Source organism: Protopterus annectens, chromosome 11.part0, assembly GCF_019279795.1.
Source record: "Protopterus annectens isolate FY-2018-M chromosome 11.part0, PAN1.0, whole genome shotgun sequence".
Lineage (NCBI taxonomy): Eukaryota > Metazoa > Chordata > Ceratodontiformes > Protopteridae > Protopterus > Protopterus annectens.
This window is the reverse complement of record NC_056745.1, coordinates 1,488,422,770-1,488,440,921: the sequence shown is the minus strand read 5'-3', so window position 1 is coordinate 1,488,440,921 and position 18,152 is coordinate 1,488,422,770. Positions and strand designations below refer to the sequence as shown.

At 42.6% G+C, this 18,152-nt stretch overlaps 1 protein-coding gene across 2 annotated transcripts in view; it reads left to right on the top strand.

The window, feature by feature from the left end:
• LOC122815929 (mitogen-activated protein kinase 11-like) overlaps window positions 1-18,152 on the top strand; it is an 836,549-nt gene that overhangs the window by 634,284 nt on the left and 184,113 nt on the right. The window lies entirely within an intron of this gene.

The window sequence follows — 18,152 nt, the reverse complement described above, 5'->3', positions numbered from 1 at the left end:
TATTTTTATCAGCCTATTACTGTCAGTGACCTTTGTTCAGTACTGTAATTAAAACAGCCTGGTTCTGATACATACATACTGATGGTGAAAATGTGCATTTTATGTGTGTCTGTGTGTGCGCGAGCACACGCGTGTGTGTGCTTGTTCGTGTGTGTGTGTGTGTGTGTGTGTGTGTGTGTGTGTGTGTGTGTGTGTGTGTGTGTGTGTGTGTGTGTGTGTGTGTGTGTGTGTGTGTGTGTGTGTATGTGTGTGTGTGTGCTCACGCGTGCAAGCACGTGGATATATATATATATATATATATATATATATATATATATATATATATGCGTGTGTGTGTGTGTGTGTGTGTGTGCGTGTGTGTATGTGTGTGCGCATGTGTGGGTGTGCGCCTGTGTGTGTGTGTGTTTGAGTGCGTGTGTGTGTGTGCGTGTGTGAGTGTGCGTATGTGTGTGTACTAATGGAGCTATGCTGCTAGAAGCAGATAGTTTGTATTTTGTGTGCATCACTGTTGTCCAATGTAGAATGCTAATATAATCCCACTACACCAGATATGGTAATAATATTGCACCTGTACAAAGGACAGCGTTATTCACAGTCAGACCCAGATATACTAGTTAATTTTAGAATGTGCTATTTATTCTTTTGACAAGTAACAGACATAGGTCATAATGGCTAATACAGCATTTTGCTGACACTTCACGTGTCATGTGTCTTTAAGCAAAGTCTTGTACTGTCAATGTTTTATTCCATTGATAGTGGTATTGCTGACAATGGACTTTGATTCTATTGTTAAGATCATCTGACTCCAAGTAAAGAGAAAAAGTAAGGTGTTTTGGTTACACTACTTGCCCCTTTACTGAGTTTGTGCGACCTTGAGGGTAGTATACTTAGAGATCAGGGTGTGGTTGCATAATCATATATTCAAATATGAAGTCACGCGTTGTGTAGTGAATAGCTAACTGGCTGTCTGAAAGAACCCAGGTCATTAAAGCTGTAGCTGCCACTTCTAAAAGCAAAAGGCTTGCCAGTGATATACCACTTGGCCCAATCTTTGTCCGTCATCTTTTTGGTATCTCTTTCTCAGATTTTCAAGTTAACACTAATGCAGAGCCATAGCCAACTCATCTAGCGTCCACTGCTGGTTCTTGATATATAGCACCCCACTGCTTCAGATCTTCAAGTAAAAAAAAAAGGAGTACATTTGCCCCAATCAGCTTCCAACAATGCAACAAACAGATATGCCCCCGATCAGCTCTTCAAGCCAAATGAAAAAACACCGTGACTTTTACTTTTGTGGGCCGACTGGTAAATTTCTTACTAGTCAGCTTCCTCCAGTCTTACAACCAAATACACTTCAACCCCATCCCCAGCTCTTCAAGTGAAGACCAAACAAATCTTGGCTTTCACTGTAACAAGTCAATTGGTATATTTGTGCCAGATGACTTCCTACAGTTCTACAGACAGATATACCCCCCCTCAGTTCTTCTAGTGAAGAGCAAGAAAAAAAAACAGCTCTGTTTTTTACTGCAGCTCAAAATAAAAAAAAAAGTTTTTCTTATTTTAAACTGTATCTATCATGCTTCCTAACACTTTGCACCTGGGGCACCTGCTCCCTTTGCCCCACCCTTGGTATGCTACCTCACTCCTGACCTGTCATTATCTAAGTTTGCATTGGATTGTCACTTGAGGGTTATTCGTTCCTTCACTGACTCACAATTTCTCGACTATGAGTTAGACCGTGTTAGTAACTGCTGTAAGGACAACAGTCTCAAACTAAACATGAAAAAATCTAGCAGAGTTCATATGTATAAACAAACCATTTTCACATCATACCATGTAGGTGATGCACCCCTCCGATCAGACATTGTGGCAAGGAGTCTGGGCACTCTTGTTGATAATTCCTTATCTTTTGACCACCGTGCGTCTGTACTCGGTACAAATCGTTCAGTCTGCCTCATCCAATTACTGATCTTAATTCCCGTTTACTCCTCTCTTATCAGACCTGTTATTTTACGTAATTCCCCTTTGGATATGTATTTGTCACATGTCACTCAAGAGTCCTCAGAAATTCCTAACTGGAAAAGATCAGTGGCCTCAAAAAGCCTAGATGTCCTTCTGTTTTTCTGTTGCAGTATTCTGACAGAAGGGAGTTTTCTGCCAAGGGGACGACCTGACGTCGGCCAGTATATCAAAGTCTTTTACTGCCCAGGGTATGCAGTACATCTGTTGTAGGCCACCAACCGACAGCAGCCATAAAACAGACGTAAGCGTGTACCACCCACAGAACTTCTTTGCTGCCAGTCAGATCACCAGTCCCGGACATTGCTCTACTGTCAAAATTGATGATTTTCTAAGATAAGTGCCCTGAAATCTTTTTTGTCTTTGTGCTACTTTTTTCTTTACTGATTGAATAAAAATAAAATGGCGATAAAACCGTCTTGGTGAAAAATATATTTTTTTCTAGATTTGGAAAGAGTACAGGATAGCGTGAGAGGAGGGGATTTAATTAATAAAACTGAAATGAATGAAACACACTGGATAGTTGACTTACAAGCAGACAGAAGCCCTGGACTCACTGGAGTGGTTCCTTTAAAACCAGTATTAAAAGGCAGGAATCCTAGGAAATAATTTGATTAGCTGAGTCACATAAAAGAGGAAGTGGTTTTAACTGAGTAGGATCTGATGAAGGCATAGCTGAAAGCACTTATCCTTATTTTATCTAGTTTTATCATCCTTTTAGTTTGACTCTGCATAGATCTATTGTGTGTTTGAATAGTTTTTTATGTGGAGTTATGTCTGAATATATCGGAGTACATCTCTCCATGGTGACACTGCAGCTTTTTATTCACTCTTGTTACTTTAGTACGGCAGTTTTAAGCGAATGTGAAGCATTTGTTTTATCTTTTTTCTGTACTGAGGTTCATGTTATCCAAGAAAGGGAAGTGTAACTGGGAAGACAGATTCCACATAAAGATAGTCAATACTCAGTGTTGTTTTTGCCTCGGCCCTCAGCACGACCACAAAAACTGCTCCATCTGACAGTCCTTTGTACCTAAGACCCTCTGAAGTCAGTTATCCTCCCCTGTGATCTACCTAGAAAAAACAGCACCTTAAGCATCTAGCAAAGAGCACGATAGATTGCCGTCTGGACCCAACAACAGAGCCTGCAAAATGAAAGCCCAACAAACATAGGCGATGCTGTACCTCTCGAGTTGGATGTCTCTCCAGAAGAGCATAAGAGCTCAGAGACACACACTGACTGGGATCTGGACCCACAGGCTGAGCCCGCTTCACAGGCTGCCTTGGCTTCAGATGTTTGTATGTCTAGAGAGGCTTCTCAGAAGTCAGTCTCCGTTTTCAGGGATAACCTAGGCTTATTGTGTCAGAGGGCCATAGGGGAGTAACCCAGGTAATTGTTAGGGAGGACATCGACTCAGATATTGAGGAATGTAGGCCTACGTATGGCCCTCCTCCATTGCACCGCATAGATATGCCTGCAAAGAAGAAATAAAAACCAAGCATGTCTCAACTCCCCCGACCCACAGAAGGAATGGCTGAACTTTTCACAAGGCCTCTTTAAGGCCTTTATGGTGCTTAGGCCTCCATCAGATCACCCTGCTTCCCCTCTGGCCTGGCCTGCTTCTCCTCTGAAGAGACCTACCTCAGATGAAGACTCCTCTCCTGAAGAGAAATCTGTATATGATAAGTCCTCAGCTGCTAAAGGTGTCCCAGGTCGAAATACAAACTTGGTTAGAATACTGAGCACACCACCATGATTAAAAACACACAAATCAAATTTTTAATATAAACAGTTAAAATGAAGCTAAAACTTATTACGGATGCTGTTTGCTTACAATAAGTTTTAGCTTCATTTTAACTGTTTATATTAAAAATTTGATTTGTGTGTTTTTAATCATGGTGGTGTGCTCAGTATTCTAACCAGCGTCTGAAAAGGATGATCCTTTGGACTATTCCTCCCAAATCCCTGCTCCATTAGGTTATGCCTCCACTGAAGAGAATTCTGATGGAAAAGATTCCCCTGTGGAGGAGAATTTTTTTGGGGAGACTATATCTAAAATGCGTGACCACTTCAAATGGGAGAGTACAGAGATGTTTGAGGTCCAGAAACATTGCTATGACCACCTCCAGGTACAGTCCCTTAGTCTTTCAGCCATCCCACCTGTAATACCTGCCTTTTTGGATGCCTTTGCGTCCACTTCCACCCACCCAGACTCTCAGCCTTCAGCTCCAAAAAAGCCAGACAGGTACTACAAAGTACCCAAGGACTGCCAATTTCTCTTCAAGGCCACTGCAGCAGTTCCTTCTGTAATATCTGCTCCCTCTGATAAGGCCTCCAGGTGACTTCCTTCTTCCTCCCTGCTGCCCTCAGGTAAGGATCAGGTGACTTCCTTCTTCCTCCCTGCTGCCCTCAGGTAAGGATCAGGTGACTTCCTTCCTCCTCCCTGCTGCCCTCAGGTAAGGATCAGGTGACTTCCTTCTTCCTCCCTGCTGCCCACAGGTAAGGATCAGGTGACTTCCTTCCTCCTCCCTGCTGCCCTCAGGTAAGGATCAGGTGACTTCCTTCTTCCTCCCTGCTGCCCTCAGGTAAGGATCAGGTGACTTCCTTCCTCCTCCTTGCTGCCCTCAGGTAAGGATCAGGTGACTTCCTTCTTCCTCCCTGCTGCCCTCAGGTAAGGATTAGGTGACTTCCTTCTTCCTCCCTGCTGCCCTCAGGTAAGGATTAGGTGACTTCCTTCTTCCTCCCTGCTGCCCTCAGGTAAGGATCAGGTGACTTCCTTCCTCCTCCTTGCTGCCCTCAGGTAAGGATCAGGTGACTTCCTTCCTCCTCCTTGCTGCCCTCAGGTAAGGATCAGGTGACTTCCTTCTTCCTCCCTGCTGCCCTCAGGTAAGGATAGCAGACAGCTGGAGAGGCTTTAAAAGAAAATCCATACCTCAGCTCCCCCAGCCTTCGGAGCATTACACTCTCAGACACACATGATGAAGTACAACTGGGAACTCCTTTCCCTAACTTCCAAACTGATATCAGATACGCCTGATTTTGAAAATAAGGCCTTAGTATCCTCCCTTCTTGCCACCTCTTGTCAGGTGACCAGACATTCCATCATGTCCACCTACGAGGCAGTAGAAGCCTCATCTAGAGCTGCTGCTTCTTTTTCTGCCCTCAGAACATTTGCCCGGCTTAGGCTTCAGCCTCTACTTGAGGACATCAAGGCAAAACTGATGGATGCCCCCTTGGACAATACCTCCCTTTTTTGCAGTGCTCTTCAAATGTCTGCAGGAAAAAAATCAAAGAACTTAAGGACCTTAAGCATGTTTTGGTATCCTCTGTGCCTAAATTTCATAGGAATTACCCTGCAAAACAAACTTAACCCAGAGCCCCACAATGTAGACCCCAAAAAGGCATAAGAAGACCCAAAGCTTTCTCCTTCGTCTGCCTCTGCTTCCCATGTAACTAAACAGCCTTCCCTGATCGGATGGGCTCCTCCTTTTTAACTCTTGCAGGAATCAAACTCCCCTTTCCAGCACCTTTCCCTTCCTCCCTTTCTGGAAACTCATCACTCGGGATTCCTGGGTGTTAAGCATCATCAAGAAGGGGTACTTCATGGATGCAAAAGTTGCCTTCCTGCAGGGGAATTCCCCTACCACCAAAAGATCAGGCCCCCCCCCCATTCCCTCCAGTCCTACAAGACCTGTTAAAGCAGGGCACTGTAGAACCTGCCCCCAGGACAAGAGGGAAAAGGGTTTTACTCTCACCTTTCCTAGTTCCCAGGAAGGAAGCTCCATGGAAACCAGTTCTAGACCTTTCCTACCTCAGTGACTTCCTCATAGTCCCCTCATTCAAGATGCTTACTGTACAAACCCTCTTTCACCTTATCCTCCCTCAGGCATTTCTAGCATCTATAGACATCAAGAATGCCTACCTCCATATTCCCATCCACCACAGATACTGGAAATTCCTACGATTTCCTGTAGGATCCTCACACTATCAGTTCTTGGCTTTGCCTTTTGGACTCTCCACAGCCCTGAGAGTCTTCACAAAATGTGTAGCCCCAGTAGTAGCCGTTTTCAGGATCCAAGGGATCTTAATTTACCCATGTCTGGACGACTTCTTGATACAAGCGACTTCACAAACAGAATTGAACAAATCTCTCCAAATGGCAATTGTCCTTCTTCAAAGCCTAGGATTTACCGTAAACTTCAAGAAATCATCCCTGGTCCCAGCCCAAGATCACATTTTTTTGGGCTGCAGATTCCAAACCCTGATGGCACGATGGTGTCTCTCCCACCCCCAGGGCACAGGAGATCTCACTAATCTTTGCAGAGGTACTCCATCTAAATTAAATTTCTGCCAGGCAGTTCCTCAGAATCTTGGGGCTGATGTCATCTACCAGCAAGGCTTCACATGAGAAAACTCCAGTGGTTCCTTGAATCAGTGTGGTCTCAGCATGCTCACTCTCTAGAACACCTAATTCCTCTTCTCCCCTGTCTAAAGAAGGAGGTCCAGTGGTGGATTACACAACTGTCTCTAAATCCAGGCCTCCCCATTCACCCTCTGCCACCAGCTCTAGTCCTATTCACAGATCTGTCAGACATGGGTTGGGGGGGCAACCCTGGACCTCCACACAGCTCAAGGAGAGTGGTCACCCTCCCAAATGAGGGACCGCATAAATGTGAGGGAAATGAGGGCATTAGTTTTTGCCCTCCAAATATTCCAGTCACTTATCAAACCAGGGACATTATGTGCACACACTCTGCATGACAGCGGTACCAGATCTATCTCCTATGCAGACTAGCCATGCAAGTCTGGGATCTAGCATGCCTCCTAGATGTATCCCTCCAGGTGGTGTACATCCCTTCCAGTCAGAATACTGTGGCAAACACCCTATGTAGATCCAGAACACAAGCCCATGAATGGATGCTTCACAGGGATGTGTTCCTGGACATTGTCCACCAGTGGGATATTCCATGAACAAACAGCTCCTTCGGTTTTGTGCCAGAGAATACCATCCTCAGGCATGGAGAGTGGATGCCCTTTCATTCTCCTAGAAGGGGACATTCCGATATGCATTCCCTCCCTTTACACTCATTCCAAATGTCCTGTTGAAAGTCTAACAGGAATAGCAAAAAATCTTGCTGGTGACTCCCTGTTGGCCAAGACAGCATTGGTTCCCCCTTCTCTTTCACCTAGCCAAGAGCAATCACCAAAAGTTACCCCACAGAGTAGGCCTACTAACACAGAACAAGGGCTCACTCTTCCACCCACATTTGGAAACTCTCCAACTGACCCTGTAGATGATAGAGCCTTGATTCCATTCAGATACCTATACTCCGAGGATGTGCTTCAGTTGCTGCAGGAGGCCAGGAAACCTACTACTAGAAAATCTTAACTGCCCAAATGGTAGAAGTTTTTCATCTGGTGTCTGTATATGAACCAGGACCCATTGAAGGCAGATCTACCTATAGTCCTGTCCTATCTGTGTGAATTGCTTAATGCAGGATTAGCGTACTCTTCCATTAAAGCTCATTTGTCAGCTATCTCTGCTTGCCTGCCACTAGCTCCACCCTTAGCTTCCAGATTCAAAGCTAAACAATTCCTCAGAGGCGTCCTTAATATCAGACCCCCAGGTGATCTGTGGCTTCACCCTTGGACCTCAACTTTGTGCTGGAGAACCAGCTTCTTCTATCTCACTCAAATACTACACTTGGAAAATGGTCCTCCTGGTGGCATTTACCTCTGCCAGGTGGGTCTCAAAGCTACAAGCCCTTATGGCTCTCCCCTCCTTTCTTGTCTTGTCACAAAGACAGGGTTTCCTTGCAGATCAATCCCTCCTTGTTGACAAAGGTTATCAATGAATTGTCCCTAAACCAGGCAATTCACCTACCCACCTTCTTTCTCTCTCCCCAGAACAGTAGTGATAGGATCCTGTACACCCTGGATGTACACAGACTACTTAGGTTCTACTTACACAAGACTAAACCCTTCAGAAAGACAGACCAGTTATTTGTGTCCTTCCATCCCAGGTCTCTGGGATTGCCTGTGTCTAAACAGACCATCTCCAATTGGATATCCAAATCTATTGCCTTTTGCCATGCTCATTGTGGTAAGGTTCTTCCTTGTTGAGTTAGAGCTCACTCCATCAGGGCAGTGTCTTCCTCAGGGGCCTTACTCAAGGGTTAAATACCAACTCTATCCTTGAGGCTACTTGGACGTCTGTCCACACCTTCACTAAACACTATAAGCTGGATTCCATCTCCAGATCCAGGGCAGGGTTTGCCAGGGATATTCTCTGTGGTTTCATAGAAAATTCCTCTACCACTTCCTCCGCCCTTTCCTCATGAGCTTTTGTACTCTCCCTTATGTCAGGAATACTGAAACAGAAGAATAGAAGTACATAGTTTAGTTGTGTAAGAACTTACCGTAACAATAGATGTCCTTCTCTTCTCCGCTGCAGTATTCCTACCCTACCTCTGTCCCCTACTTCCTGGTTTTCTTGGATATATTGAACCTCATTCCCTTAGACTGCCTGTCCACCTGGGCCTCAGTTCTGAGGGTGGTGCACACTTATGTCTGTTTTATGGCTGATGTTGGTTGATGGCCTATGTCAGATGTACCGTACACCCTAAGCAGTAAAAGACTTTGATATACTGGCCGACATCAGGTTATTGCCGTGGCAGGCAACTCACTTATGTCAGGAATACTGCAACAGAGAAGAGAAGGGCATCTGTTGTTATGGTAGGTTCTTACATAGCTAATCTTTATCATGACAGATGTGCAACTTCTCATTATTCTAAGTTTCTTGTAGACGCCTCTGTAATGAACTCCATCAACAATAAATAGGATACCTTAACATATTAAAGTCGTAACTTATGGTACCCCCATTTCTTGCACAATCTTCCACCATACATCAACCAGAGTGGGATCTTTGCCAATTCAAGCGAGGTAATTTGATGGGCAGAAAGTATTTCTGCCCCTGACTATGTCATGTTACTTTCCTTAGTGCAGGGGGCAACTCCTAAGTGTGGTATGTATATCAGTGGGGTCAGTGGCCACCCATTTACCATACAGTTCAAGGGCCACTTGCCATACTTGGTAAGGTTTGGGGGACAATATTACCATGTCAAACATGTATCTGTCTTTTCAAAACAGTTTATTATAGGACATACCAAGGGCTCGATAAATTGCCTCAGTGAGCTGGATTGTGACCCTAGGACCACCTGTTGGACACCCCTGTTACATAGGAATACTCTTACAATGATCTGTAGACTGATTGAGTAGTACTTTCCTTTGAAACTATGAAGCTGTGAACCTAAAAAAGCAAGTCTCCAAGAGAGCTAATGCAGATGCATCACTTGTATATACATAACTGACTAAGGACTCCAGACAGTCCCTTGCCAATGTCCATCTTCTTTATGTCTCTCCAATCTTAAAAAACATACATTCCTCCCTAAAGTGCAAAGTTGAAATCTCCTATAATAAAATCACTATGTGCACTGCAAGTCAACCCTACAACTCCCACCACTGCGTTTCTCTAAAATCCTTAAACTGGCTTGAGCTCCCCCACCAGCTCCTATTAACTCACCTGCTCCTTGCTCACTCCATTATTAATAAACCTACCTCCTGCCCTGCATTATCTTCCCTTCTCTCTTACTATACTCACAGTTGCGCTGTCAGGTGCTCTGACCTGTTTCTCTTGCAAATCTGCAAGCCCACAAGAAATATCAGCCAACATCTGTACAGCTATTCCATTGCCTCCTTCTGAAATAAACTTCCTTTGACCATTAGAACTATACCCAATACTCTCAACTTCAAAAAAGCATTAAATGAGACTCGATAGAACTCATGGATCTGTTCCTGCTAAAACCCCACCTAACTCTCATCCCTACCTCCCAACCCTCACTTCTCTCAGTACCCCCTAACAGTTCACCCTCTGTTCTCCCCTCTCTTACCCACCCATATCTAACTTTCTTTGTACCCTTCCCTTTCACTTCCTTATCACCGCTTCTCTTTCTACTGTCTTAACTGCATTTCTATTCCCCCTTCAAACCACAAGTCCTCCCTTGTGGTATTTTTAGTTTTGTATTCCTGTACTCTTGTGCCTGTAGATTGTTTTTTTTGGGTTGTATTTCTGAACTTGTTATTGATCTGTACCTCTTGCCATGTCTTCTGTACTCATTTTCTCATTTTGCTCCTGATTGATTTATTTTGTACTGTGTTTGAGATATTGCACTATATTTTGTGATTTTCTGTACTTTTGTGTTAATTCTTCTATGTTAATTGAACTGTATGGAACTTTTCTCCCTGGGCCTCTGCTGAAAAAGTGCTCATGCTCAGTCAGACACACCCGATTAACAAATGTCAAAATAAAATAAAAATAAAATAAATAATACATTTTGTATAGTCTGCAGAAAGAACAGTACAATTAAAATTTAAGGGCTATAAACAATGGTGTCAGAAAGACTGCAGAATATAAATAAAAGAATGATTGGATCTCAGGTTTAAAAGGAAAGCTGAATATGGCACACTCCTGAAAATTCAATAGCTGTAATCTTATGTCAGCAATTTCATTATGCTAACTGTACTGGGACTGTAGAAAAGTGAACAAAACAAGTACTTGCCGTAATTTCTAATAAACAAGGTCAAAACTAGTGTATGTTTAAAAGTTAACTTATCATGCAAACATTTCTAGGATCATTAATACCTTTCCTGCAGTTATTGAGTTATCCTAGTGTATGATAGCTATGCAAGCATAAAAGCATGCTGAGATAACCTGTTTTCCCATATCCCTCCCATAACTTTTTTCCACTAAAAAAAAAAAAAAACAACCTCATATTAGTTTAGTATTAAATATTTAGTTAGTGAAATTAATGTGCTAGTGAAATTCTGATCCTAATTTAATTTAAAAATTAACTCCCCAGCCTGAAGCTGGAAGTACGAAGACACGACACTGATTAACAAGTTACCCGCCTTCACGCCCTGACACAGAATCATGGGTCATACGTAGTGACTCCATGGCCTGTGACTCAGTGATGTCATCAGTGAGCTCCACTACTTAAATACAATATGTCAGTAATTATTGTAATATGCAATGTAGTACTCCTGTGACTCAGTGATGTCTTCAGTGAGCTCCACTACTTAAATACAATATGTCAGTAATTATTATAATGTGCAATGTAGTACTAACCTCCAGCCTGTGACTCAGTGATGTCATCAGTGAGCTCCACTACTTAAATACAATATGTCAGTAATTATTATAATGTGCAATGTAGTACTAACCTCCAGCCTGTGACTCAGTGATGTCATCAGTGAGCTCCACTACTTAAATACAATATGTCAGTAATTATTATAATGTGCAATGTAGTACTAACCTCCAGCCTGTGACTCAGTGATGTCATCAGTGAGCTCCACTACTTAAATACAATATGTCAGTAACTATTGTAATGTGCAATGTAGTACTAACCTCCAGCCTGTGACTCAGTGATGTCATCAGTGAGCTCCACTATTTAGATACAGTATGTCAGTAATTATTGTAATGTGCAATGTAGTACTAACCTCCAGCCTGTGACTCAGTGATGTCATCAGTGAGCTCCACTACTTAAATACAATATGTCAGCAATTATTGTAATTTGCAATGTAGTACTAACCTCCAGCCTGTGACTCATTGATGCCATCAGCGAGCTCCACTACTTAAATACAATATGTCAGTAATTATTATAATGTGCAGTGTAGTACTAACCTCCAGCCTGTGTCTCAGTGATGTCATCAGTGAGCTCCACTACTTAAATATAATATGTCAGTAATTATTGTAATTTGCAATGTAGTACTAACCTCCAGCCTGTGACTCAGTGATGTCATCAGTGAGCTCCACTATTTAAATACAGTATGTCAGTAGTTATTGTAATGTGCAATGTAGTACTAACCTCCAGCCTGTGACTCAGTGATGTCATCAGTGAGCTCCACTACTTAAATACAATGTGTCAGTTGTGTCTTTCGGCTTTTCCCGGTGAGGGGCCACCACAGCAGAACTCCGGTCCGCTAATGATTGGCAGTAGATTTTTACGTGCCGAGTTGCCAGCTCTAACGCACAACCTTCAATGAAGGTACGCCCATTCACGCATGTCTCCACACAGAAGATGCTCTAGCTGAGAATCGAACGGAACAACGTCTTGCTGTGAGGCGACAATGCTACCGCAGCAGCACCACCACTGCAGTAATTATTGTAATTTGCAATGTAGTACTAACCTCCAGCCTGTGAGTCAGTGATGTCATCAGTAAGCTCCACTACTTGAATACAGTATGTCAGTAATTATTGTAATGTGCAATGTAGTACTAACCTCCAGCCTGTGACTCAGTGATGTCATCAGTGAGCTCCACTACTTAAATACAATATGTCAGTAATTATTGTAATGTGCAATGTAGTACTAACCTCCAGCCTGTGACTCAGTGATGTCATCAGTGAGCTCCACTATTTAAATACAGTATGTCAGTAATTATTGTAACGTGCAATGTAGTTCTAACCTCCAGCCTGTGACTCAGTGATGTCATCAGTAAGCTCCACTATTTAGATACAGTATGTCAGTAATTATTGTAATGTGTAATGTAGTACTAACCATAAGGCTACATCATGTGACTCTTCTTGCTTAACCATTTATTGCCTTGTCAGTCAAAGGAACTGTGGCATCCAGGCATGTTTTTTGTGTACTTCTGTTTTGCCATCATGAATGAAGTATTTCACTGTTAATGTTGACCTCACTGTTACATGTGATGGGGATCAGAAAAAGTCTCACTGCTTGCAGTAATAACACAGAGCAGGTAAATCAAGAAGAACAGCTTAACTGTGTGTGTGGGTTCAGTACCCAGAAGTAGCAATTACTTTTTAATACTGGATACGTATTTATAAAATATTAACAGGAATATGTCAGGAAGAATTAAGTTATGGTAACTGCAGTTAATATTAGAATGAATATTTCCTGTCTTTCATAGGGATGTAAAGGCTGATGTTTCTTATATCACAACAGTGAGATTTTTTTTTTATTTTATAAGAAATCAATTCCTTTCCTTCATATGTGGACATAGAAAATGTATACAATAGTAAGTTTTTATAAATGTTTATCAATTGTCAAACCAAGTTTATTTAAAAAATACACTACTGTGATATGCCACGTATCTAATTACCTCTTCTGTCTGTCTCATTCCACCTTTTCTTTCTCTGTTTGCATAACTTGCCGCTGAAAAATTAATGATCAACAGTACAGTGGTGGTGGTGTTGCAGTAGCGTTGTCACCTCACAGTTAGACGTTGCCCGTTCGATTCTCAGTTAGAGCGTCATCTGTGTAGCGACATGCGTGAATGGGCGTTCCTTCATTGAAGATTGTGCGTTAGACCCGGCAAGCCAGTATGTAAAAATCTACTGCCAATCATTAGCGGACCAGAGTTCCGCTGTGGCGACCCCTAACCGGGAAAAGCCGAAAGAAAGTACAGAGGTACACAGAGCACTATGGCTTGGCCCCAGTACCTCCACAGATGGCAGCACAGATACCCAGGAGTTTGGGGGCACAACCTGTCAGTGTTTCCTCAACAGCCCCTGCCCTACTTGCTTCGACTACTTCAGGTAGTGCTGCTGTGGCTGCTGGTGCAGGGGTACCTTTCAGGTGCAGCAGAGGTGATGATTTTGTCACCCATAGTAACTTACAGGCCTGATGGAGGATATAATGGAGAGGGGCCTCAGTGCACATATCAGCAGGACTGAAAAGGTCCTGCATCACATTGCAAAGATACTACCACATCCGGCACTGACCTACGGAGCTGCTTCTGCAGGAGACAGTGATAACAGTTCTGAGGGTGAGGACTAGATTCTCACTGTTCTCAAGCTAGACGTGGGTGCCCCTCTGATGTCCCCTACTTACCCCTAATCATGGTGTCCCCCAGCCGTTTGTCTCCATCACCATCCCTGCCTGCCTTGTATGTCGGCTTATGCTTCCTAACCTAACCCACTTGCCTGACCCTCTCATTCCTAAGCATCTTTCCCAGATTTCCTCTTTCTCCCAAAGTAAAAAAGAAAAAATGGGACCTGCCCTACAAAAAAAAAAAAATTACACCCCATACATAGCTCTCCACTTCCCATATGTGTCATCTTGACACACTTGATCTGGTCCAATTGGTCATGCAGCATTGTTCTGTTGTTGTTACCCTTCAGTGGTGTGGTGACTGTGCAAAGTCATGAAATTGTGTCTGCAATTGTACATTTATGTTTGAAGAAGTGGATAGTTATGGTGCTCTCCCATGACCCTCCTGTAAATTCCTGTATTCTTTCCTCTGTGTCCTACCCTGTGTTTGCCAACCCCATTTTCACCGCTGTCCTCCACTCCTTTTTTCACACATTTAATCTAATCAGAAAATATATTCACACATAACACATACGGCCAAAAATAGCCCATTGAAAAGCCTTCAATTTATGTCCTCGGCATTTGCCCAGAGTTTGGCACAGCACAGCACAGCAATGCTGAGTGACAGTGATTGCTGTTTGACTTCTTATTGCAAAAGCTGAAGATTTCAGTTTAGTCTGCAGTGGTCTAGTTACTTTTATGTAAATGTGCTTAAATACACTGCACCTCGAGAATGTAGATTAAAGGCAGACTAAAGGCAGTACCATGATACAGTTAATGGAACAGTTCTTAGGCTGATGCGTGTAGTAAAGTAGGGGATTCTATGTGGTATGTCAAAGATAATTACCATGTTTGTAGCCTGATGTTTTTGCATAGTGTCATAAGTTGTCACTGTGCTTGACTTGTGTTATTTTAATGTTGTGAGGTAGTTATTCCTTTGTGACTTGATGAGCCATTAGCTGAGTGCTATTGCCTGTCCTTGGTACCCTAATTTTTGTGTACCTGTTGGCTACATATTGTGAACAACCACCATTGTCCTTCTGTTGCCATGATTTACTTTGTCCCTGCCTCCAGCTCACCCTGTCAATATATCTTCTCCCTTCTGTATTGTTACTATTTATCTGTGCATTTGCGCAGTGGCTGGCACTGAGAAACAAATGCATCTAAGGCTAAATGGAACTGCACAGCTTATGGCAATATCTTGTGATTTTATTGGGGTCTATATTAGAATATCGAAGTTTCACAACTTCAGATGTTCTAATATTGACCCCTATTCAGCAAACGCTGAAAATAGCGAAGCTGCGGAACACCGAATTTCTTCTTAGGGTAGGAATTTGGTTGGCCGTTCCCGTGGCTTCGCTATGTTCAGCACTGTGGTGGAAAGTTACGGGTTGGGATCAGGTAAGTGTGCAGTTGTGTGGACGTGATGGTTAGGGCACGGGATAGGCGAGTTAGGGTTAAGGTGCAGGTCAGGTAAATGTGCGATTGTGTGGATATGAGGGTTAGGGCGGGGTAGGTGAGTTAGGGTTAGGGTGCAGGTCAGGTAAATGTGCGATTGTGTGGATATGAGGGTTAGGGCGGGGTAGGTGAGTTAGGGTTAGGGTGCGGGTGAGGTGAGTGTGTGATAGTGACGGACCATAGGGTTAGGGTTTGGGTTAAGGTAAGTGGCTAGCTAGTGGTGTGTGTACAGTTTAGTGTAGGGTTAGATGTAGGATTTTAGATATATGTGTGTGGATTGCTGTTTGTTTGGTGTGTTTGTATTGTGTGTATGTGTGTCGGAACAGCAAATTATTTCCCTTGGAAAAAATTCTCTGTTCTGCATGTTCGATGTTGTCAGCGTTCGCTGAATAGGGGTCAATGTTAGAACATTCGATGTTTTAAAAAGTCGATGTTTTAATATAGGCCCATTTTATTGCCTTCATCTGCATTACTCTGTCACACTTTGCAGTGCTGTGTTAAGCTATGTTTAGTCAGTTTAATGTAGTTTTGAACAAGATGAAACAGTGGATGTACAGATTACAGTGGTCAGTAGGATAATATTTTATTTTTATTTATTTTATTTTACATTTGTTAATGGAGGGTATCTGACTGAGCCGAAAAGGCCCTTTTTCAGCAGAGGCCTGGGGAGAAAAGCTCCACATAGAAAATTACAGATACGTTTAGTTATTTAGACATGATCAGTATACACACAAATTACAAACGACATGTTTTTACAGTGGTATGCAGCACATCAACAGTTACAGTGGAGAGAACAAACAAAAAATATTAATTTAAAAATAAAGGTAATTAATAGATTTGTGGTATACAACTGAAGTTTGAAACTTAGGTAGAATACATACATAGTACACAGGTAGAGTACATACATTGTAGATTAGCCAGTGTTTGTGAGTAATATTGAAAACTATTATCAAGTACTCTAGGTTTAGTATGTATACCTTATCCGCTTTCACTAGCCTGGGGAGCAATCATGGCACTGCCAACTTTGCTTGAGATGTTGCCTGATGAGGTTTTTAAAGGAGGTTTGGACGATGTGTTTTGAATGCTAGTGGGGACAGAGTTCCATTTTTATAGGTTCATAGGTAGGTACTAGGCTATTGGCCCAAGGGCCTACGTAAGCCTAGCCAGCAAGGTTCCCTGGCTTACGCCACCCAAGAAAGTTATTTTCCTGTGCTACTGTCGAGCAGAGACACAGAAGTGATCCCCGGCGTGTATTTCCTATTTCCCATCCACTCATCAAGATTTTTCTTGAAGAGTGCTAATGAAGAACTTTGCTTGACATAGATGGGTAGCTTGTTCCAGAGTATTGGAAGTCTCTGGGACAGGAATCTATCCCTCCAGCATGTCCTGTTTATTGTGGTGACAAGGTTTAGGTCCCTAGAGCGTATAGCTCGTCGGGAGCCGCTGAACTACTATATAGTGCATCTCCAAAGCTACTGTAGCTGTTGGTGACTTCTAGTAGTAGTTTGCTTGATGATCTAAGAGGCCTTTTGGCTGAGTGATGTTGTACTAGGTTTTGAGGGCAGGACACTTATTGGGGAGGTAATAGATCGAATGACAGATGCAGATCTGATTGTAGGTTAGGAGGTTGGGCAGTTCAAGCCAGTGGAGCTGTCTCAAAGCAGTACAGTGATGAGTTCTATATGAGCAATTTGCAGCAAAGCGGGCAATTCTGTTATAGCAGGCATCCATTTTGCTTAGTTCAGTTTTGTTGAGATTAGTCAGAATGGGAGATGCATAGAGTAGGGTGGATAGAAATTGGGAGGGAGCAATGGCTGATCTTGTGTTGTGGGTAAGAAATGGTTTGATATGGTAGAGGGATCCTAGCGTGGCATGTACATTTCTAATAGTTAAGTTGAGATGACTATCAAATTTTAGGTGGGAGTCTATGGTTATTCCCACTTGCTTAGCCTGTGCCACTGGAGTGATTGGAGTAGCATTTGTGGAGTAGATAGTGAATTGACTGTTATCAGTGTTTTTGTTAGAATTGGTTATAATCATAAGCTGAGTTTTCTTTGGATTCTTTGATAATAAAGATCAATGCATGGATTAACATTCATTGAACTCTGCCGTCAAAACATAACTGTCATAATTATGGCTGTCTATGTGGTGTACTTAGGTAATACTTGAGTATAAATGTTTTGCTTGGCATGCTGCAAATGTTTGAATACATATTGTTGGACTCCTGTGACTGTAAATGATGGCAACACCTTTCCTTAACACAACTTTGTCCTGCTGCTATAGTAATGTGCATGCTTCCTATTGTGAAGTATGTCATGTACAGATGTTTGCGTAGACATTGGCACAGAGCAGCATAGACTTCTGCTAATTCCCATTCTAAGTTCAACATTTCAACATATGATTACGCATGCTTTAGCACTTTGCCATCAGCAGCACATTTCATTTTAGCTTCGTTGCACTGAAAGAGTGCAATAAAAAAGTGAAAATGAAATAATTACAGTTTTATGTTCCACAACATTTGTATGTGTGTATTACCTTTGTCAGTGGGTGATCTTGATTTCTGAATGATGCTAACTCACTTAATTCATTCGTTTAAAGTATGTCTGCTCTACAGTGTTTGTGTTGCAAAGTTTGGTTAACCTATTGTCACTTAATCCATCACTGTCATTCTGCAGTGCACTGACCTATGTACGACTTGCATGTTTGTCTTGACAGTGTACATAGTGCAAGTATGGGACACTACAAGTCTGCAGTCTTCTTGACATGAAGTCAGGGCGATGTTTGATTGA